The sequence below is a fragment of the Myodes glareolus genome, chromosome 8, assembly GCF_982192425.1.
Source record: "Myodes glareolus chromosome 8, mMyoGla1.1, whole genome shotgun sequence".
In the NCBI taxonomy this organism is placed as follows: Eukaryota; Metazoa; Chordata; class Mammalia; order Rodentia; family Cricetidae; genus Myodes; species Myodes glareolus.
The window spans coordinates 81,643,127-81,666,984 of NC_142033.1; the positions used below are offsets into that span (position 1 = coordinate 81,643,127).

Sequence of the window (23,858 nt, forward strand, 5' to 3'; positions counted from 1 at the left end):
ATGGGCTGACCTACTAGCATGAGTGTACCTTTTGAAACACATTTACATAAATTTAAAGGTCAGTTTAAATCGAAAGATTCAGCTTAGTCCCGGAAGCACCCTGTGTGATAGGGGTTTGTTTTTCAAGGTAACCCAGGCATAGACAGATGTTCACAACCTGCCTGTGGTTCTCATCACAAAGCAAGAGGCTCGTCCTGGGAAACAGAGGGCAATGTCCTTTGACCACATGACACACAGAGCGCCCCGGCTAGAGTCGGGCTGCTGACTTGGTTCTGATGGACAAAGAGGTGGGCTTGCCCTGCAATCCCACAGCTGCCGTGGAGCCTCTGCAGAATCATCACGCTGCAGGCAGGCTTTAGGGAACTGAAAACAAGGCCGGTTCCTGGAGAGCAGGGAAGATGTGTCCTTCACTTGTCATAGATGAATGGGTCATGAGTGTCAGCAAAAGCTGATGGGCACTTTATCCCTGTGACCATGCTGTGTTACTGGGGACCAACCGTGACTGACTCCATGACAGACGGTGCCCCTTGCATCCCGAGTAAAGCGCTCAGTCCCAGGTACGCTCAGTGTGGGAATTCCTTTGGCCTTGTCATTTCCAGAGTCTCCTCTACCTGACTGTCCCCATGCACAATTTTCAGTTCAGTTTCCTCTCAGGGCGGAGTTTAGAACACAGTCTTTTCAAACTTGAGAAAATAAAAGGCCTCGGTAATCCTTTTCGCCTGATTTGACAGTAGCCGTTGTCTTGGCCCTGGAGAGACAGGAGGCCATTTGACGTGCACCCCACAAATAAAGGAAGCGAAGGTTCTCATGGGCAACTAGAGGCCAAAGAGTCACTTGCCAGGAAAACTGAGAGAAAAAGCCTGGAGGACAGATAAAATGTGGGAAAGGGGTGAGAGGATCTGCCCTACAGATGCCCCAGCCACATTACATGGTGGCCAGCTGGTCCTGTGTGACTCTTGGAGGAGCCTCACCTGCTCCACATGTAAGCAGCAGGCTGTGGGTTTCATAACTTGCAGACTGTAACGTTCAATAGAATGGTGTGAAGATAGCATGTAGGAGAATTCACAGATTGAAGTAAATAAAGTTGAAGCAATACTTCACCACACTGTCCCATGGTATGGTATGAGAACCAAGGAGTCAAAAAAAAAAAAAGCCAGGGGACCAGGAGCCTGAAGAGTCTGGGGTAGGAGCAGAAGGCAGCAGGAGGAAGCAAGAGTCACCATGGAGACAGGGAGTCAGTAAGAGGGATGTGGTCATGCGGGAGGGCAAGTCCCAGAAAGGACACATTCCAGATTCCTAGTCCCTGGTTGTGACTCTCAGGGCAGAGCTTCTCATCGTCCCAAGCCTCAGTTTCCTCATGTGAGCAAGAGCAACTACCACATGCCCCAGGATGGCTTTGTGGGCCAGATGAAAAAAAAAAAGCAGAAGACAAAATGGCAGACAAAAAGTAAAAGGTAGGGAAAATGTATATTGTACATCCCAGGATTTACAGCCCTGGAAAAAGGGGCCCTGTGTAGCTTCAGGAGCGAGAGAGGGACAGGCAGCAGGTCATCAGGAAGAGACAATGGATTTATTAATTAAAAACCAATCCGTACATCAGGTAGTGGTGGTGCACACCTTTAATCCCAGTGCTTGGAGGCAGAAGCAAGTGAACCCCTGAGTTTGAGGCCAGCCTCATAGACAAAGTGAGTTCCAGGACAGCCAGGGCTACACAGAGAAACCCTGTCTGGGGAGAGGGGAAGGAACCCATAAAATAGGCAAACTAAAATCAGCCAGGAAAAGAAGAAATAGAACAGTACCAAAGAGGAGACTAACTTGAAATCTGAGTGTGAGCCATCAGAGTGGACAGTTTGGGAAGGCATGGTCAGAACTGACCAGCAGTGAGGGGAGGAGATTGGGTCACTCGATGGGAGAGAGACAGGCCTGCTGTTGATCCAGAGTCTGTAGCACCAGACAAGAGCAGACCAAGTAAGAAAATCATCAGTGGGAAACACTAGAACCCAATCCCCAACTGGTTAGTGGGTCATTCCCAGGACTTGAAAGTTAGGGTTTCACACACTGCTGCTTTTTCTAATGATGGGCCGAAAGGCCGCCCTAGATCTGTGTACAAATATTGGGACAATGACAGTCAGAAGCAGAGCAAGACACGCACCAGTACTGGGCCTCCATTTTCTTCAAGGTCTGAGTAAGAAGAAACAAAAGATTGGAAGGGCAGCTTGAAGAATTTAAGTCAGACCCAAAGGAGAACTTTCTGGCAAGCAGGGATTTAGTCATCAGAATGGTCTACTTAATGACAACTGTGGCTTGTTCTTTCTGAAGTGGTCTCTTTAAAATGAAGAGAACTCTCAGCGCTCTGAAGTGGTTGTGTCTGAAACCATTTGAAGTTGGGGAAGCGCTCATTGACCTCTTCAGGCAGCCCTGAGTTTACCAAGTCTTGGTTGTTTGCTGTAGGGAGTGCAGAACCCATTGCACTGACACAGAACTCCAGGGCCTCGGGAAGGCCTTCCTGTGGGACAGTGTCCAAGCTGAGGTCTAGAGAGAGCTGGGCAACTTGGGAAAGACTCCCCTCCTTCGCTCAGTAATACGTCTTTCCGGGGAGTTTTCTCCTGGTTTGGACTTGCTCTTGCCCCTTGTGACCGAGAAGGGACCAGAGCTGCACCGCCCTTCCTACCTGACAAGCTGAGGACTGTGGCCAAACTCTGAGAATCCAGAGCACCACTCCATGATGAATGTAACCACAGGGATGTCCGAGCAGAGGGAGAAGAGACCTGGAGTGCGGGGAAGGGGATTCCAGGCTAACAGCACAGACAGATGCTATGAGAAGGCCAGGCAAGGGCGGGGCTTAGCCTAGAGTCCAGGAGAAAAGCCAGCAGAGGCATAGGCCTGCCCAAGGCTGGACTAGGTGTTCCCAAATCACCCCAAGTGGCAGCTTCGGGGGCTGCTTGGCCCCTGACATTGGGACAACTTTGTACAGAACCCAGACAGAAGGAATGGGAGGAACACTGCGAGGGTGTGTGTATTCTAGGCTGCGTATCTTTCCATCATCTCCCTTTGAGTCCATCTCAGTCTGGTCTTCATCTGCCGGCACTGAGAGCGGCTGGCCCTGCACAGCTTCTCCCTGAGTGCTTGAGCCAGAGTCTGGCTCTCCTTAGCTTAGATGGAAGTGGGGAGAAAGTACAAAGTAAAGTGGGCGATTTCCATTCCACTAGAGAAATAAGGACGTGTGTAAAAACCTCGATCCTGGTTTTTATTTTGTTCGTTTGTTGTTTTTTGTTTGTTTGGTTTTTTTTTTGTTTTGTTTTTTTTTTTTTTTTTTTTTTTGCTCCATTCATTACATTGATTCGGCCGTGAGGGCAGGACTGAAACAGAAACTATAAGCAATTCAGACTTTCATTGCGTTTAAGCAGTGTAGATGGTGTTGTGTTACATGAGGGCATGTCAAATATATTGACACATATTTTGTAACCTGGAGCCAAGGTCCTCTCCTATGGAGGGGGTAGCGTTGAGCTTGGGCTTCGGTTGGCAAACCAACTCTGGGTTTCAGTGTGGCGTTTCAGACATACTACTCCAGCACCAAGGCTTCTCCCCAGCACTACTGTCCTTACCTTTCTCCTGTCTCCGTGGTCAGCTTGAGGCAGGCAAGGGTGGTCCTCGGGTTGGGTGGCCGCTATGAGGATTCCCTTAGGCCTAGGAGAGGGGAGAGGGGCTGGAGAGAGTTTTTCAGGACTTGAAGAGAGACAGCAGGCCTGGCTGGAGAGTGGGCAGCTGGCTTCAAGTACGGATGTGAGCCCCCCTTATCTAATCAGCAGCTAGAGGAAGTTGCTCTTATCGGTGAAATGCATCTCTTCTGAAGCGATAGCCCCACTTCAGCTTGGAAGAAGTGTTATCTGGCAGTATCTGAGCAGCTGCGGCGAGTGCAGGGACCGAAGGTGCAAGGAGGTAGCGTCTCCAGCCTCAGGAGCCACTGCTGACCCCGGTTTCTCTTCTCTGGGGATGACTGGAGAATGTAGGTTGACTTTTTGTGCACTTTGCTTTCTCTTTCTTGCTCCCTTGTTCCTCTTCGGAGCTGAATGCTCCATGCTGTGGCTTCAATGGGGCAGATCTGCCACAGTCTGTCCATCTCTACCTTGGAATGCTTGTAAAAGCCACTGGCGTGCCCCTCCCACTCCATAGGCATATCCCAGCCAGCCAAGAAGTATCCCTTTTTCATGAATTTCTCAAAACATGAGATACTAAATAGTATTATAAAAATGGTTTTCCCCACTCTCTTTCTCTTTCCATGTTTGGCCCAAGAGGCTGATGGGTATCTGCAGCCTTCAGGAATGAGAATTGCAGACTGCCACCCAAGCCCTCTGCCTTCTGCATCTCCCTTAATCTGTCAACTAGTGGGAATCAGTGATCTTCACTGACACTTGGTTATGCCTGAATTTGAAAGTGACTCTGTGCAACACGTGCCATCTTGGGTTGGGCCTGGGTATATACAATGCAGACCAAGCAGCAGAAATTTAAGACCATCCCTTAGAGGAAATGCAAATTGTTCTTTGTCAGCACCCATGTGTGCATGCTTACTTGCTTCTATGTACGTAGAGATTATGTATTATATGTATGATGGATGCATGTGTGTTTGTTTATGTGTGTGGTAGATATGTATGTGTTTGTTTATGTGTTCTTGTGTGTGGCATATGCATATATATGTTTATCTGTGCACATGTACATATGTGTGAATATGGGTATGTAATATTTTATGCATGTGTATTTGTGATACATAAACATGTATGGTATGTGTGTGGTGTGTATGTGTAAGGTATGTAAGAAATATGTATATAATAGGTATATGTGTGTGCTGTGTGTATATATGTGCTTTTATGTGCTATGTATGCATATGTTATATGGCACATGCATATATATGGTGGGTAGTCTATATGTATGTGTGTGGCATATGGGCATGTGTATGTAATGCATATGTGATATATATGTACATATGTATATATACACAGTATGTGTGTGCATGGTATATATATAGTATATATCTGAGATGTGTGTAGTCTCATGTGTATTTGTATGATGTGTAGCAGTGTGTGGATAGTGTGTCTGGTATTCATGTGATATGTATGTTTGTGACATTTGTATGGTATATATATATGCTGTATGTATGTATTATGTGTGGATGCATGGCTTGTGTGTGGCATGTGCCATTTCTGTAGTTTATATGTGATATGTATGTTTGTGTCTTATATTTGGTATTTATGTATGGGGTATGTGTATGACTTGTGTGTGGCATGTATATGTATGGTATGAGTTACTTACTTGTGAGTGGTGTGCAAGGGGCTTGTGTATGGTGTGTGTATATATATATATATGATATTTATGTGTACAATTTGTATAACATGTATGTTGTACATTGTGTCTGTGGTATGGGTGTGGCGTATATGGTGATGTGTATATGTGCTGTGTGTTGTGAGGTGAATGCGTGATTGTTGCTTTTTTAATATTTATTGCACTTATTTTCGGGTGTGTGGAGGTGTAATATGCATGTACCTTGGAGCATGTGTGGAGGCCGGAAGACAACTTGCAAGAGTCCATTCTTTTTTTCCATCAAGTGGGTCCCAGGGATTGAAGTCAGTCTTGACAGCTAGTGCCTTTACCCCCTGAGCCATCTCACTGGCCAAAAAGCTTGATAGTATCCCACTGCTGTTTTCCTGGAGATGCTGGCCCTCGCTAGCTGTTGGAGCCCCTACCTCACAAGCTCTGCAGTTACTACCATCTCTGCACCTAGAGGATGAGGAGTTCACCCTACCCAGGCAATGCATGCAAGTTACATACCAGCATGGAGCTCACCCCAGCCAGCACTCATGGTGTTGTTAATGTCTTCATGTTGTGCTAATGACAAAAAATTACATATCATCTCAATTGGGTGACCCTGTGCCTGAGTAAGTGACTTGGCACAGACACCTAGACACTAAGCCTAAAATGAGATCATTCCCTGGTTCCCAACAAAGGGTCACTCAAGGCCCCTGAAAGAACTAATTTCCTGTCTGAACCATCAGCTCCAAACCTCTGGGCACAAGAAGTGTAGGACAGCTCTGCCAGGCCCTGGTGGAGAGAGAGAGTGTAGACGAGTGTGCTGATGGGGGGTCAGGAGGTATATGGCTCATACTTTGGCCTAGTCTCTTCCTGTACACAAAGGCCACTCTATACCCGTTTACTTCCTTATATTTGTAGAATGGTGACCACAGTGCCCTGAAATGTCCTTAATATCTTACCCAAAACAGAGCCACTTAGGTGCAAAACATAGCCCCGCCCCATTCTCTGCTTAATTCATTTTGGTATTTATATAGATGTTGTTTGTGTCACCTTTCGGCTTTGTTTGGGTTGTCTGACCCCTCGGGGATGAGAGAACCCTATCAGATCCTAGAACCATTCCCAAAGCCCTTTAGTACACAAGATGGCCTCGGCCACTGCCTTGGAACCCGTGACAGCTAAGGAATGGCTGGATAGTGGTGCCTGTATTCCAATGATGCAATGATAAACTCTCAAGAATATGATTTTCTTAGAGAATATATACAAGGAAGAGTTTTTCCTAACTGGACTGAGGCTCAGATTCATGGAGCAGCTGGTTTGAGCAGGGGTATGAGATTTGATTGTAGGAAAAGTTGAGGAAAGAGGGAAGGATGCTGAGAAGCAAAAGAGTAGAGGCCCTGAAGGACCTCAGCGGCTTGGTCTGGGTGGGAGCCGTGGTGCTGGCAAAGGGGCCCTTCCCAGCAGGTTGGCCCAGTGACGGCCCCAGCTGATCTTCATGCTACGGTTTGTTCTCATGACAGTCTCCAGAGACTATTGTCTTTTGGTCTCCTGGCAGGGTGTTTGAACCTGTGCCAGGAGGCAGTGTGGGTAAGAAGAAAGCAGGTAGAGATGGTGTCTGTCTACTGATTTGGTCTAGGTCCCTGTGTGTAGTGACCAACTGCAGTGATTGGGGCGATGGAGATTCTGCTGAGCCAAGAGGGGAATCCAAATTTGATTGAGATAAAATTCAGTGAGGATTCCAAGCCAGGGGATTCGCTGGAATGCAGGGATGGAAGAGGAAGAAATTCCATCTTTGGGTAAAGTCTACTAGGTAGGACAATAGAGAAAAAACTCAGGCTAACATTGGCAACCTTGTAGGAACAATCGTCTTTAATTGAATAGAAAAGAGAAAAAGGCGACAGAGAACACGTCCTATGGTTTGGGTGAAGTTTCTCAGAAGAAATAGGGCATGGAAGTCACAGAGGAGACACGTAGCCAAGGTGAGAAATGCCAACGGGTGCACAGGAAGTGCCCTCCAAGGAGGGTGTGGGCCACTTGTGCATTCCCAAATGCATCTCAACAAGATGCAGGCAGAAACCAAACTGCCAAGGAGATCAAGCAGTGTGCAGCAAGATGGGGGAGTGGAAAGGGAGGGCGGGGGCGTGGAAAGATCAGATGGGGTGGAAAAAGGAGCTGAGAAAGTTGCCTACTGAAGAGGAGAATTTCCCGGCTGGTGCATTAGATGAGAATATTTAAATTCACTTTAGAAAGTAGGACTGGAGAAAAAGAAAAGATTGAGCTAAGAGCCCTAGGAGGCAAGCAAGGTGGTTCCCATGCTGCCCTGCTCCTTCCCTTTGAATTCAGAAGCCTGACCCACAAGAGGGTGTTCTGAAACCTTTGCTGCCTTCCTAGCTTCACACCTCATCCCGACAGGGTGGTATTGGCCTTGATTTCCTCCCTGAGGTGCCCTCAGCACCTGTTGCCCCTTAGAGTAGGGCAGTGTCCCAGCAGTGAGGATGGAATATTGGATGGTGTTGGCTTATTGAGGACAGAGAAAGAAGGGAGGGCAGGCAGGAGGGCTTGAAGTCAAGAAGAGAAAACAAGGCGGGATCCGATGCTCACCACCTTCATTCATCCATAATGACTTAACTCCTACTGGGGGCAGAGGGACAGAGCCCTTGTGGGAGGCTGTCCCTGCCACATGGCCAGTAGTGCTACCCCACCCAGGTCACTGTGACAACCATGTATCTCCATATAGCTTCCAGGTGAGAAACTGACTTAAATGTCATCCTCACTTCCCTCGGTGTCCCCCCCACACACACACACACACAGGACAGCTTTTGAGTTCACACAGGCCGTCTTCAGCGGGTTAAGACTTTTCATTGTGGTCATGATGTTCCAGACCTCAACATAGAAATTAAAAGTATACTGTAGAACATTGAACCCAAAGAGGTAACAGAATCCCATCGTTGGAGGTACATCCTTTCTTCCTGTTTTTCTCCCTTGTGTCTCCAGATGTTCAGGCTGACTCTGGAAAAATGGTTCGTTTCTATAACTAAAACCCAATATTCATCTCATCTCCACCTTACTCTGACCATTTCAATTCGAAATTCAGATCGTGCTCCATTAATTTGCTGAGAGAGACGACGGAGAGTCCAAGATGAAAGGGCTGCAGAGTAGATAAGACAAGTTCTACTTTTTGCTTCTGGGTTTTGGTCTCAGTGTTATTTTCTGCTTTGTTCTCCGTGTTTTGAAAGCGTCGGGGACTCTGTATGTAGAGCAGCCAACTGACATTCCGTTAACTTTCCTTCTGCATGGGGTTTCAGAAAGAAATGGAAAAAAAAAAACAGGTTTTGTGCTGTGGTTGCCAGTTGCCACCTGTCCTCCTATCTAGTTAGGACATTTTTCTGATTTGGGAAGTGTAAATATAACCCAGAAAGAAAAAGAAAAAAAAAAGAAGAAGAAGCTTCCCTTCCTTTTATGCAAAAGCAGAAAGGTTTAAGTAGAGACAGCAAACCTCCCCAGCACCCTTAAGTTTGCAGAGAAGCAGTTGAGCGCAGTGCAGATGCCTGCTGGGGGAGGCGAGGGGTGCAGGAAGCTTCCTCCTCGGGTCCTTGGGTCCTGAGGCTTGGGTCCCAGGTTCTAACCTCCACACGATATGCTCAACAGATCACAGGTCTGCCCAGAATTTTAACCTTTTCCTGGGAATTTTTTTAAGAGAAACTTGGAAAGAATTCGGAACGTTTGCTTCAGTTAGCCTGGAGCCAGATAAACAGCAGACTTCAGAGAGATTTATTTATGCTCCTAGACTCTTAATTGAACAGTTTGTAGTCTACCATAGTTAGAAGTATTTACACCCCAGACATTTGGCCAATGCTACAAATTAGGTCTTTTTTTTTTTTAATTTTCTTTTGTTTTAGTTTGGTTTGGGATTGAGAGCTGACTTGATATAATTTTCATATCTTGACAGCTACAATGAAGTATGGGGAGTATTTTTTGGATAGCTGTCTGTCCAATAAAGGGTAAATTTGACTCCAAAGTATTGGCTTCCAGTGGCTCTCTGATGTCGGTATCACAAATGTGCCCTCTTCTGCAACTGCCCTCTGCCTCTAACGAAACCAGAGCCCTTCTGCTGAATCTATCAGTTATGTTCAGCCCAGAAGTCAGGGCACAGATCAAGAGCTGACTCCCTCCCTGGCCCCTGCACCTGGGGTGGTTGTGAAGCTACTTTCTCAGTAAGGCTTAGCAGTATGCAAATGTAGGGGAGGGTGATCAAAAGCTCACCCTACCGTGGAGGGACCCAGCACTCTTGGGGCTCTGAAGCACGTGACACTTGCAGGAACTCACTTCTCTGGTTCTGAGCCATCTGTACCACCCCTGTCAGAAGTCGGGTCAAGGCAGGCACTGCTGGCCACAGGTCTGAGGTGTGTCTTTGCAAGGCTGGCTGCCAGCACAGCACTTCCCCTACGGTGGATGTGGCTGCAGGCTGTCGATTTCCACGGAAGTCCCCAGGCCAGGATTCCGGTGAAGCGCTGAACAGCCGCCATCTTCCCCATCCAGCAGGGTGTAACCTGTGACGTGTGATCAATGGCTGGCTTCCAGGCTGGCTCCTGCTGCCCGGCAGGGCCCAGGCAATTGTGGGCATTCACTTTTTCCAAATGAAAGACTGTCACCCTAGAAGGGAAACCTTGCTGAAATGAGAAAAAGACTTTTATTATAGCCCTGTAGGCAACTAACTATATGATTATTGTTATTATTATTCTTAGGACCTGGCAAAATGTTGACTGCCCCCACAATGTCTCTACACTCCAATTGAACTTGGTTGCAATAAAAATAGGAATCTCCAGCGACCCCAGAGCGCTTCTCTCAGCTTCTATTTATACCATAAAGTTTAATAATGACTATTAACTCTGGCCTGGTGTGGTGACCACTTGTTTGCTTCTGGTCTGACAGTTGAAACGGCCTTTAGTGAAATTGGTGTTGCGGGGAGAAATGCCGAGACGTCAGCCCAGTGGCTTGAGTCCTGAGAGGATGGTGTCTGGTGGCTGTAAAACCATGTGCATTTCCTTACAGTTTTAGAGGCCTGTTACTTCCCTGTGGTCCTCCCACTGGTTTCTGCATTTGCCTTTGTGCTGATGGGTATGGAAACACCTATTAAGGGTCTGTGTTTATCGGTGTATTTTCATAGTCCAGTAACTACTTTTATTATTGGTGGAATATGCACCCTTCTCTCGACCTGCTCTGTGCCTGCGTACCACACACGTGCCCAGACTTGCTGTCATCCCCTAGCACACTGACAGGCTTGCCCCACAACCGTGAGAAACCCTCATCTAGGGTCAGGAGTCTCATAGATGCCAGACGCAGGGTAACCCGTGTTTCTGGAATACGTCCATGCGTGAGTCACCTGTCCTAGTGTGGCGCTATCTGCTGGAAATGCAGTCGCCTGCAAAGGTGCTTCTGAATTCCCTAGAGAAAGGAATTTTTCTTTTCCAAAAAGGGAAAAAATAACTCGCACAGGTAAATTGATGTTACTATATTTTATTTAGTCAATACACCCAAATATTATTACAGATATGGACTCACTCTAAGTAGGACTTTTTAAAGTGAGAACTTTTACTTTTCCCTTGGATTAAGTGTTTGAGCCCACTGTGTATTTGATGTTTGTATCACATCTCGGGTTTTAACTGGTTGCTTTTCTTATGCTCAGGATCCAACTAAGCCAGCAGGTGGTAAGGGGTTGATTCGGTTTTTTTCAGTACTGTGCTCTAGCACTGAGCTGTAGCCCCAGGCAGGCAGAGCTTGAGACTTCCTGAGAAAAGGATTTAATTACATTATAGAAGAATATTATGGGGTTAGTGCTGAGTTTTATCTCTATGTCAAAAGTATGGACTTTTGCTCAGTCTAAGTCCTGTCCTGTTTGCGCCCTTCAGTTATTGTGGACCCCAGCATTCTAGCAGCCAGTCCTGCAGACATTTGCTGTATGTGCAGAGCATCAGTGAGCTGGGAAGCCCATCTGCTTCCCTGAGCCCAGCTGACTGCAGGTCAGAGAGGGAGTAATGCTAGCTTTGTTTCCTCCACCACCACCCCCTTTTTTTAATTTGGCCCCAGATGGGGTTTCTCTGTATAGCTGTGCTGTCCTGGGACTCACTTTGTACACCAGGCTGGCCTCGGAATCAGAGACCTACCTGCCTCTGCCTCCCGAGTGCTGGGATTTAAGGCTTGCACCACTACCACCTGGCGTACATCCATCCCTTCATTTATTCCTGGGTTCTCCTGTGGTCCTGGTGCGAAGCTATTTATTTGATTAAATATCTACAGAACATGGCGGTTGCTCTGCAGGCAAAGCCCATTCCTGAAGAGTACCACAGGAGACAGCTCCCAGCAAACTGAGCCTCAGAGACACTGCTGTGAAACTAGTTTTGCAAAAAAAAAAAAAAAAAAAAAAAAAAAAAAAAAAAAAAAAAAAATGGTGGCCACCAAATCCTCTTGCTCCTTCCTACAGGCTGCTGCAGCCTGATGAAGCAACAGGGAGGAGAGGGGTAGGAAAGGATTTTAAGGGAGAAACAGAGGCCAGCTTCCTTCCCATACGCCTCGTGTTTGCCTCAGCACCCACTGCTGTTCTGAAGGCCCAGGCACGGATGGCTCTGGCATCCCCCACCCCTTAGGCTTCCCCACCACACCTGGCGCCAGCACAGACCCAAGCCCTGTGGATGTCTGCCCTGCCACTGCCCACTGTTCTTCTTACAGCTCAGGAGACAGGGTGTGTCCCTGTGCATGCGGCTGCTGGGTTTCCTGAGCACACCATGATCCAGAGCACAGAGATAGGATCTGTCGTTGTGGCTTTGTATTGTTATTGTCTTATGACTCTCCCTCCCTACCTCTCTCCCTCCCTCCCTCCTTCCTTCCCTTCCTCCCCCTCCTTTCCCTTTTCTCTCTCCCTTTTTCTCCCTGTCCTCTTTCTGTCTCTTCCTCTGTCTCCTCCTCTTCTTTCTTCTCTCCCTCCTTCCCTTTTTCCCTCTCCCGTCCCCCTTTATTCCTTCCCCTTCCCTCCCTCATGCTCGTTCTTCTTCCTTTGTTCCCCACTCTTTCTCTTCTCCCTTCCCTCCTTTTCTTCTACCCTTGCCTCCCCTCCCTCTTTCTACTTCTCATTTCCCTCCCTCATTCCTTTATTTCTTCCTTCCTTCTTCACTCTGTTCCTTCATTTGATCATACATGTATTATCATCAGAAATTGGTTGCTTGAATGGATCTAGGAACCAACAGATGGATTGTGTTGCACTGATCTACCCTCAGCACTCTGCTCAAGAGGCATAGGCAGAACCATCAGATACAGTCCTGTTGTCCTGAGGAACCTGAAGCATCTTTATGTGCCCATTGGTGGTAACTATTTGTTTTTTTGCTTCCTGTTAAGTGAGTTAGATATTCCCTGGTTCGGGATCTATTGTGGTGCAATGATCTAGCTGGTTGAATCACAGAAAACCTACTGTGCAATCTTCATAGGTATAAATCCAAGGCTCCTGAGCATGTGAGATTCTTGACTTTGTTGACCACTCCCAGATTGTGGAACCAGCATTATTATAGCAAATTTTGAAGTAGAAGTAGGTTCGTTTAATCCTACTTAGTTGTGAAAACTAATAAGGAATCTGAATAATTCCTGCCATATTCCTCAAAGCTGTGTAGTCTCCAGAATACTGCCACTATACCTACTTCCAACCACTGGAATGAGTGTCATGAGAGTCACAGGTGGACAAGATCCTGTTCCTTTAAAGAGTTAAATATACACTGTGTCTTGCCTCTGGTTGCTCTTTAGACTTGGAGCTAAAGAGGAGTGTGTTCTGAGTGGATTCAACATTTTAGAATCAAGAGACAACTGGAGGGGCTGTTGAGACAAATGGGAGTTAAGTGTGTGCATTCCCAGGCGCCCTATTAGGCAGAAGTCACCAAGTAAGAAGAGGTCGCAGGGTTTACCCTTTGATAGAAGAGAGGAAAGGTGCAGGGGTAGAGCAACAGAAGCCATCAGGAAAGTGAGAAATAAAATGTAGAAGAATATAGCTTGCCCCCCAATTCATCCTGTTGGTTTTGGACACTTAAAATCCACTTAGATATTTATGGGAATGGTTAGCTGGGTGCTCTGAAGTTCATAGCTTTCATTGCTTTCATTGAATTCATTGATGGCAGTGTGACCATTCTCCTGGCCAAAGCTGTCATGTGTAGTAAATGATATTTGAGTCACCAGTGGACCACATATGTGACAGTCCCATCGATGATATCTGCTCATGGTATCACGGCTGTGTCTGTGCTTCATACACTTTGATGATCACAGGGGGATGAAACTCTTCAAGAATATCCATGTTATCAAGTGATGCATTTCTGTAATCTCTTCTGTCTGAACATGAATGAAACAGATAGTGGATATACATGGCCAGCCTTTGATGCTAACGCCTTTCTCCCACACCCAGTACTCACGGAGCAAGGTAGACGCAATTTCCAATTCCCATGAAAAGCACTGGGTAAAAGACCACTCAGACACCATGTGGATTCAGCAGTTTAACCAATCACCAGGCAGGTCACTCACTGTAGGTGCTAGCAGCGTGGAGTAAAGGGTGGGCTGAAACAGCAAGCATTGAGCTCAGTCTGTCCATCTGGAGTTCCTTGCTTCTGTCTGCATCATCACTGCTTTCTCATCAGTGAGAGCCCTTCCAGTTGCAGATGAGACATATGTTAGGCCCACTAAATATCCCCTCTTCTATCTAATTGCTCCTTTCCTTGGAATATAATAAACACATAGAGCGAAAACTACAGAGCCTTGGCTTGCTATTTGTGCTCCTTCTTTAGAGGGCGCTTGCCTGTATGCATTTCTCTTACATCTGTGTGCTCGCAGACAGCATGCCACAGCCAGCCATGGATCTCCAGGGGACTCACTAATAATGACCCGTGGATATGTGACTTCTTAAGCACATGGTCGTTGTTTATCAACTCTTACAGTTCTGCAGACGCAAGGCTGAGTAGAAAGAACACTGCCTCCCTTGCCCTTGGTGCGTTGCCTGAGTACACACACAAGAATGAATGAGAGTTTTACAGCCACATCCCTCGTCTCCTGCTGACCAGCAAACCTAAGCAGTTTCCCCAGAAAAAGTATCTCTTAAGCATCCTGGAACATTTGACTGAACAGCAGAATCTGCTCATAGTCATTCTCCTGCTTGGCTCAGTTTATCTCAGCTCAGTCTGGGCGGGATGCATGGGCATTGTTGAATAAGACAAGACCCCTGCCCTTAAGAGGTTCATTGTCTCTATTCCATAACATGTCTGGCTGAAAACATCATCTTTTTTTCTGTTTTGATAGTATGATACTCTGTGGATAAAATATGGAAATGGTGAAGTTTGGATTGCCGAACTGCTCAGCGTTCTGTGCCAATCCCTGCTCCCCTAGACAAACACCCACAGGAGGAAACAGCTAATGGACCAAACTTCAAGTCAAAGTTATGCGTTCAGTCTATTCAAAATACAGTTCTTTACAGGGGCCCACAAACACCCCATACTTCCCATTTAAAGGAGTAAGAACATGCTGCTGCCCCACTCTGTTCAGTTCTTATTCCAGTGAAGTTTATTTCACAAGGAGATTTATCCATCAGGTCTTGGATAGAATTTGATTTTTATGTTGGCAATTGATTTTTCTCCTAACATTCAGAGATCCTGAGAGTCAGCTGAAAGGTTTGGTGCCATGCCACATAATGTGTTAAGTCCTTCAAGAGCAGGTTGTAAATGCAGAAAGATTTCTTAGGAGCTTTAAGTGACAGGGGATCAGCAAGGAAGAATGCTTGACAATAGTGATGCGTGGAGATGTATCTGTCGCTGTTGGTGCAGCATTCCTGGCTTGTGTTAAATGCGTTGGCTTGCTGCTGGTGGAGCTCCTTTGCATCCTTCAGGTCAGAGAGGCTCGTCTTTTATTCCACAAAGAAACAGGAGCTGGCTTGGAAGGCAGAATGTTTTGCTATAATCAAGATGTAAATATTTATCTTTTGGTTTAGAACGGATTACAGAAATCCCAAGATTCTCCTGCTGTGTGCCTGGAGCCATTCCAAGAGAATGCCCTTGCTTGCTTTCCCATCTGTCATTCACACTGTTAAATGCTGACAGAAACTGTTTGAGTTTGTCAGAGAAGTTAGAAGCCTCGAATTTGTGGCATCCAGAGAGATACCACATAATCTTTTCAGATCTACATGGGTCCCAACAAGGAAGATGGGAGAACGTTTGCTGGTCAGAGATGCTTCATAAATGAGCTGTTAGTGACAGTCTCACCTCAAAAAAGGAAAACAGGAGGGGATAGGCACACCCAGAAAGTTATTTGTGGTGCATTCTTTGAGGCAGAGCACCTCTCTTAAGTGCCGCTTCCCCCGCCACATGCCATGAAGACTGGAACAAGGGTGAAGTGGTTTTAAGTGCTCATGGGTAGCACCCAGAGCAAGCAGGGGTCCTCTTCCCTGGAACAATGCTCTGGGCCATCAAGAACAAACCAACCAGACGACTGGACCAGATATGGTTGCAGTGAGCGATGCTTCTGTAGGTAGACGTGGAGTACAGTAAACTTGAGATCAGAGGCAACAGCCTTAGTGAGTGTGTGTTTTGTATAATATTGCCCAATCTTTTAATAGATGTCCATGAACTACTCACAGGAATGAAGAGATACACCCTGAACAATGGACAGCTAACGGAGGGCAAAGTCGTGCATGGGTCATGTAGGATATGGTTGCTGTAGGGGCTGGATATGGATCTGCTGATCTGTATGCCGTAGATAGAGAACTTTCAAGCGCATACCCAAGGACCCAGAACAGGCTGGAAGAGTGTTCCCTGTGTCGAGTTGCCAGACACCATGCTTGCTTAGCTGGTTAGCTTAAGGGCTCGGTTTTCTGGTCTTTGAATCTCGCAGTACTATGAACCCTCTTTAGTCTATTACTGACTTTTCCTTTAAGTGTATGTATTCCTAACCTTCATTGCCATCCAAAGAGCAAATCCTTGCCAAATGGCATTCTACAGCCAGGTATCTAGCACCAAGTCTAATTTCATTCAGGACATATTTGCCAGGCATATGATGTTGCGGTGACGGGGGGGGGGGAGATAGATGAATGAGCTGTAACCTGAGTTTTTCTGGGGGGACAGAATATTTTAAACTGCAATGCACATAAGAAACGAAGAGAGAAATCAGTTTTGATGAGACGTGTGTAGACATATTTCCCTGATACCTTACCAAGATCTATAAACCTTCCTCCTCACCCCTGGTCCAGTAGTAAGACTTCAAGGTTTGGTTTGCACCCTCCCGCGGTGACCTCCCACAGTGCACTGAAGAGAAAGGAGCGCCCTCCTCGCTGCGCTGTTCTTAAAGCGCATTTGTTGCAAGCCCCCCCCCCAGCCTGCAGCTGCACCTCAGACCCTTCAGCACTGAGTGCTGCTGGCCATTGCCCAGTGGTGCTGAGGCTGCCCGCAGAGAGCTCTACCTCACTCCTGACCGTTAGAAATGTGTCACCAAAGTATGAAACTATTGACGCTGTTAGGTTTCCCATCATTTCTAGTCTTTCGATCCCTCTCATTTGCATGGGTTACTCATAAATGTAGATCTTGGGTATGATTTGGACAACTGCTCTGTCACTTGGCAGAAGGGCCTTGCTAGGTGGGTCTGCTTCGTCTGCAAATGCTGGATGTCAGTGAGCCACAGGTGGTGCCACAGGAGCTGGCCTGGCGCCAAGGGCTGAGGAAACAAAGTGTGTATCTGTTTGACGCAGTTACTGGTTTAAAGCCCCCTTCGTAAATGCGAGCACCGCTTCTGAACTATGAAGTTCGCTTTAAGATCCCCAGTTTGCTTACTTAATTTGTGTGCTGACATCTCTGGGTAGAATCGAACACGCTGACTACTAAGAAACCTTGTGAGTTCAGGTTGAGGAACTCTGAAACATTTACCGCTTTACAGTTGTTCATGAGTTTGACCCTTGATTAGGTAGTTTTTGTGATGGGGTGAATGGTTTGTGGACTTCACCGGAGTATTCTTATGATACTGGAGGAGTGGGTTGAGCCGTAGTATTTGGAAGGCTTTTATGTTTAAAAGGATGTCGTAGCGTACAACTTAAGAGCCTTGATTAAACTCAGCCTTTCATGGTTACACCTTAAAGTTGAAACACATTTCATTTCATCATTTCCCAGAAGGGGCTCTCAATTCACCCGTTTCCTGTTTTTAATCTCAGGTTGTTCTGTATTTGCTCCATATCTACTCTCCCAGTAGCACGGCCTGGAAGTCAACATCAAACTCTTGCCTGACCTGAGATTTGCGCGTTTCGTACATAGCTGCCGTCCATGCTGAACTATCTTTACACAGATCTGTGAGGCAGGGCTGTCTGTTCCCCTCATGTCTGAAACGTCACAGCCAGTCACTGAGCTCCCCATCACAGCAGCGATGTGCTGTGTCTGACGCACAAGTTCTCCTGCTCACGGACAGTGTTTTTAGTCTGTCATTGAGCTGGGGGGTGGCATTCGAGACCAAAGCTTCTGAACTACTTAATCTTGCCCCATTCTATTTCTGGTGCACTTGAACCATCGTGTGCAAAAAAATATTCATTGAATCTGCTTGATACCTCTTGCGCCAAGAGTCCTTAAAGACATATGTGTGTTGTTCATGGTGACGGTGTTGATGACGACTGAGCCCAGTAGCCGTGCATGCTTGGCACATGGTATACAACTGAGTCACACTCCCACGCCTTGTTCATTCATTTATTCACTCCTTCAGCAAGCATGTCTCTTGCTTCCCATGGAGCAGGGGTATTGGCCTGAGGTTTTCGCTTCTGTTCACATTTCAGATGGTTAGAACCCCAGAGGTAGAAAACACGCTTGCGTTTGTCAACCCACGGGTCCCGCACTCCACTCAAGAGAAGTTGCTTTGCCTCTGGAGCCGCTGGCTCTGAGAGGTCTGCTGTGGTCACATAGTGAGTCCTGTCTCTTCCTCTGTTAAACTGCTGAAGATTAAGATAAGAAAGGGTCCCTTCCCTGCTGCAGTGTGTAAAACAGGGATCCTCATCCTCAGAGTGGGTGTCTCAGGGATTTGCCAGGGTAAGCAGATGAGCTATAGTAGTTTAGGGATTTGCTCGTCCTGGTGTTTGGCTCTTTTTTCTTTCCCACCCTGGTTATTGTTTAGTGCAGATGGGTGTGAATGGCTGAGGAGTGAGCAGAGAGGTGGTGGCGGGGCCATGTATGGATCCACTGGTCTTCTCAAGAGGGTACATTTTTAACTTAGCATTTTCAGGTCAGGCTGTGAGACTGTCACTTTCAACCCCTGTTCTCTCTTCAGATTCTTTCTAGTTACGCTTCCATTGTATTTCTGTCTTTTAAACCAGAAGCCCCCAAGTTGACGTGAAACACGCCCATCTCCTTAGCTGCTGTCTCATTGTGTCTCTATATTTAAGCATGTGTTTTACTTGGACCCCTTCCTTGACGCAGCTTGGCAGCCACAGTGACATGAATTTCTTGTCCCTGCAGGGTGTAAAACTTTGCCAATTTCATGCAGTGTGCTTTTGCCCTCAGATATGTTTCAGGTTGTTTAAACTTGGTTGTTGAAAATGCATTGGCGCTCATGGATGGTGTATGGCTCCCTGTGTCTCTCTACCCTGGTCTTGCTTTCACGATCAGATCTTAAGGATGGGAGTCCCAGGGTCTACTGGGGGTTGGGAGCAGGGGTGGGGGCAGGCTACAGGAAGAGTGTTCATTCCTGCTCTAGAAGGCATTTGCAACTTACGCATCCAAGATTTCTAAGGCTCTTGGACTGATTTTCCTGACCTCAACCCTTCCTCCCAACCCTTGCAATGACAAACTGTTTCAGCCTTTACCACCTCTCCTAGGCCACCATAGGCGTCACAGCATGGTGTGGCCGACTACCTAGTACAGTCCCTGGTCACACAAGTTAAATGGCCATGGGACATAGGTGAGGATGTCCTGGTGATACGGGTTACATGATCTATGTGACCTGACACAGGTAGGACAGCCACATGACGCATGATTACAGGAGGTAACACAAGTTAAGCCATCTGCACAACCGTTGGGACATTCTGGTAATAAACGCCACTAGTAAGGAAATCCCGTCAATACGCAAGCACACCAAAGGTAGCACCAGTGAAGACCCAGACCACCAAAACAAGCACGCCTACCTGAGCCTGCGTCTGTGAAGTCCCAGAGACTGCAGTGACGGATTGATGGCCAAGGGCTAGAAGATGTGGCTTTTCTCCCAATGTTAACTTTTTTTTTTCAATTGTATTGTTTTTATTATTTTTATAAATATCTAAATTACTCTCACTTCATTGATTACAAAGGATCAACAACCCTCTTAGTATTTCTGTTTCCAAGACATTCCATGTCACGGCTTTGGCCTGAGTTCTTCAGGGAAGGTTCTCTTGTGCCAGACAACCCTACATCCAGAACCTTTAGTCCTGGGACCCAGCCTGGCACTGAACAAGGGTGGGAGAGGGGTACAGAGAAAGCAGAATCCTCGGCTTCTGCCTGGAGGGCACTGGTTCCTGGGCTCGGCTGAACCCCTCTGCAGCATGGTTGTTAAAGGGCTGTGTCTGCCTTTCGTGTGTCTGAAGTCCATATTTCTCAGCTCCCTGGGCTGTGTGCAGCTGCTGGTCCGGGGGACTCATGGGAATAGGATGGAGAGAAAGACAGTGTAAAGGGTGTGTGGCAGCCACTGCTCTGGGTTTCTTTACCCTTACCCTAGGTAGCCTGGCAGAAGTGGGAAACCTGCTTTCCCTACCTACACGTGTGTGAGCACAGCCCTCCCACAGCCTGAAGCATCCAGCGCAGAACGTGGTGATGTCATTGGACTGTTTATTCTGAGTGTGGCCTTGGAGGTCCCAGAGAAGCAGGGGACACAGCACTCCAGGTAGCCATCTTTAAATCTCCAGGCACGTGTTTTTTACATGGTCTCTAAGTATTTCTGCTCTTTTACCTGGCATTGCAGGTTCCATTGTATATTTTAAGATTAAAAAATATGATGGTTGAGGTAGGTGACCCAGAAGACATCACTCAGAGCATCTAGCCAGAGAAGTGCCTATCAGAGGCCTTGAAGACAGCCTGACAGGTGGGCAATGGCCTGAAGTAGACTCTTCTGCATAGCCCTGCCCACCAGCCTCCGTGAAGCAGATCTTCCCCAGCCTCCATTTTCCAGGGAAGGATTGAGACGTCTGACCTTTCCTTCTTACTCACAAAGAAACACGCCTGTCCCATGCAGGTGGATAGGCATCTTGTACAGGACAATGCATCATCTGGGACCTGGCGAAGGGCTGAACGTGGCCGTGTCTGAGTAAGAATGTCTTGTGTGAAGAATGCTCCGAGCACAGCAGAGTCCTCACACGCTCAGTGCATGGCCTCCCCGGGGCAGACATACACACAGACATGCATGTCCTGCACACTGCATGAAGCTGAGGCTAGAGTGTCCATTGACCTAAGGCGCTCTTGTGGCGAATCGCTACAAAGTGTCAGATGCTAGATCACAAGGAAATAAATCAGCAGAAACAATCCTCAGAGCCACTGGCGTAGAAAGTCTGTGTGAGCAACAGTGGCTCTGGGGTGGCCGATGCTTCTCCGGAGCTGCGACTTCAGGGACATCGTGGGATGACAGCATGGGAACTTTCACCCCTGGTTGTTAAGGGAAATTTCCATTTGCATCAGGCTGTTTTCTAACCTCCTCAGTGGGCCCTGCCGGCTCTGCTGCAAGCCTGTGGCCATGCTAGATAAGAACTTTTTTCTAAGCGGTGTCCACACTCCGCCGGTGGGTGCCTTTGACTCAACTCTGCTTGCTGGTTATCTCGACGAGCAGGATGCCACAGACAAACGTGTTGATTTGTAATTTTGTTCTCATGTTTCTTCTGTTCCCTTCATTCAAAAACTGACTTGTAGAGGTTTCTTTCTTCTTATTTTTATTTATTTATTTATTATTTTTTCTATTCAAAAATTTACACTTCTTCCCCTCCTCCCATTCCCCTCCCGCTCCCCCACTCCCCCTCCTCCTTCCCCCTCCCTCCTTAAGAGAGGGCCAGGAACCCTGCCCTGTGGGAAGTCCAAGGCCCTCCCCCCTATATCCAGGCCTAGGAAGCTTTGCATCCAAATAGACTAGGGTCCCCAAAAGCCAGTACATGCAGTAGAAACAAGTCCCAGTGCCTTTATCAATGTAGAGGCTTCTAAATGTGCCCTTCCTAAATAGTCTTATGTTTTCTGCTTCTGTAGTCTATTTTTGCTGTTGTTTGTTTGCTTGTTTTTGTCTCTGCCCTAACACTGGATTTTTATTAGACTGTAAGAAAATCTTATTGTGGTTTTTACTCTGGTCTTTTTCTAAAATACAAGAGAGAAATACTTGAGTGGTCTACCAGAAGTGTCACCAGTTCCTGGATTTTAGCCCTGACTAACTAAGGTGGTTGTCATACTCTTCTGTGGAGACGAGGCCCGGAGAGCTCAAACTCTTACTTTAAGTTCAAGAAAGGGCTGTGTGTGGATGTGTGTGCGCATATGCCTGTATGTGAGCATACATACACGTGTACGTATGTTTGGATTTTTGCACCTGTATATATCTAACGGCATGTGTGTTGTACAAGTTGTGCCTACATGCCCATTCATTACATGTGTGTGTGAAGGACGGTGTGTATGTGGGCTTGTATGTGTTAGGTATATTATTTTCCCGTGCCTGTATCTGTATCTACGCCTGCACCTCTGTGTGTCTAAATATGTAGTGGGTGTGTGCCAGTATTGATTTGTATGCGGACCTGTGCATGTCTGTGTGCATGTCTGGGTATTGTGTGTTGTCCCCAGCTCTCTGCTAAAGCCCCTGGTATGATTCCCTATTCTTACTTCCCTTTCTGTCAGTTCTCCATAATTCTTTGATTTCAGTTAGGCCGGTGTCTTGGGCAGCTTCCTCTTTTCCTGTATTCCTATATTTCAATATTCACCCTCGTTCCTCTTCTCAGGCTCTTACCATACAGTCAGGAGGATGTGGAAACCCAGTTACAATATGACACACAACACAGTGTCACAATCACTGAGCACAGCCCTGCGGCCTGGGGATGGTGATGTTGATGGGCTAGGAGAGGCCGGGAGGGACAAGGACAGGTTCGAGAAGCCTGCTCTGGAAGTCCAGGGCTTCCTGCTGCATAGCTGCTATTCTAGAAGTGTTGTGACCAAAGCAGACCATTCCGTACCTTTCTCCCATGGCAGCTGGGGTTCATGCATCTGCCTCAGAGGGCAGGGCCTCCCCATCATTGCTTCATAATCCTGCTTTTCCTCCCAAATGCCTGTTGACTCCCAACTTCCCTATTTCTGCCTATGGGGTGTTATGGTCTCCTCCCTTGGAGGGCTCCCTATCCCTAAGCCAGTCCCTACTACGTGACCCACTGAACAAGCGTCTCGGATAGCCCTTGTTGCCTGTGAGCTCCAGCTTCCAGAGGGCCCTGGAATGGCTCCCATCCTCCTACCCCTCCACCCCAGGATCGCAGAACACTGTCTCCATAACTCTGAGCAGGAAGAGGATCGCTTACATGCCCACCTCAGATCTCTCCCTGGCGTGAATCACCTACGTGATTTCTGACAAGCCCCTAGGAAACCAGGGCCCATGGCCCATTTCTGCTGGTGCTCCTGGGGGCCCTTGGCAGCGGCTGCTGCATTTGTTGTGTTCCTGTCGTGCTGCCAGGTTAAAAACTCTGGAGGTAGAAACACATCTTCCTCTTGCAAGCTCTCAAGTGACCGCCCCCCACCCCGGGGGGTTGTGAACCCACTTCCGGAATGTCTGCATTCCCTAGTGATGTTTGGCTTATTGGGAAGGCCTTGTTTCATAAAATACGAGAAACAAAAAGTTTATAAAAACCCATGTCAGGGCTTAGGGGGTGACCTGGGAGACGTGTGCTCTGAGGTCCCATGGACTTAGGGCACAGCCATAACTTGCTGACCCTAACTGGTGACCCTGGGCAGGCCTATTGTCTGTGAGTCTTACTTCTCTATCTAGTATAGGAGGTGTTAGGGGGTGTTTTCCTAAGGGTTGTTTAAAGGACTATAGAATTCCACAGTAGATATTCAACTCAGCTCTCTCACCTAGAGAAAGCTCACAGGCTTCTTTGAGGGCTGCGGGGAGCCAGTGGGAGACGTTATGTGCGCAATACATCTGATTTTTTAACCGGGAAGAGCGCATGACTTGAACTACTCACTTCTATCCATTTCCCAATAAATGCTACTGAATCATAAAAGGAGAAAAACAGGAAAGGAAGAAAGAAATTCTCTCATTTCCAAGAAATGCTAATGATAAGAAGGACAGGACTTTTTGAGATGCCCTGATCCTAAGAAACTGCTGCTCCCTACTAGGAAGAACATGTGGCATTTGTAGGTTCTTCCCGAGAGACGTGACATTTTGTTCAAAGTGCCAGTAACCTAGGGCTTTCTAAGTAATGGGCTGAGCTCAGGAAAAGGTAATGGCACCTGAACAAAAGGGCAGCCAACATTTCCTGAGGGCCAGGTGTCTTCTCTGCTCTCTCAAGTTTTTCTGGGTCTCCTTGTAAGGAAGCTGCA

At 47.2% G+C, this 23,858-nt stretch overlaps 1 protein-coding gene across 1 annotated transcript in view; it reads left to right on the forward strand.

Annotated features, from left to right (window-relative positions):
- Ikzf1 (IKAROS family zinc finger 1) overlaps positions 1 to 23,858 on the forward strand; it is an 88,657-nt gene that overhangs the window by 23,430 nt on the left and 41,369 nt on the right.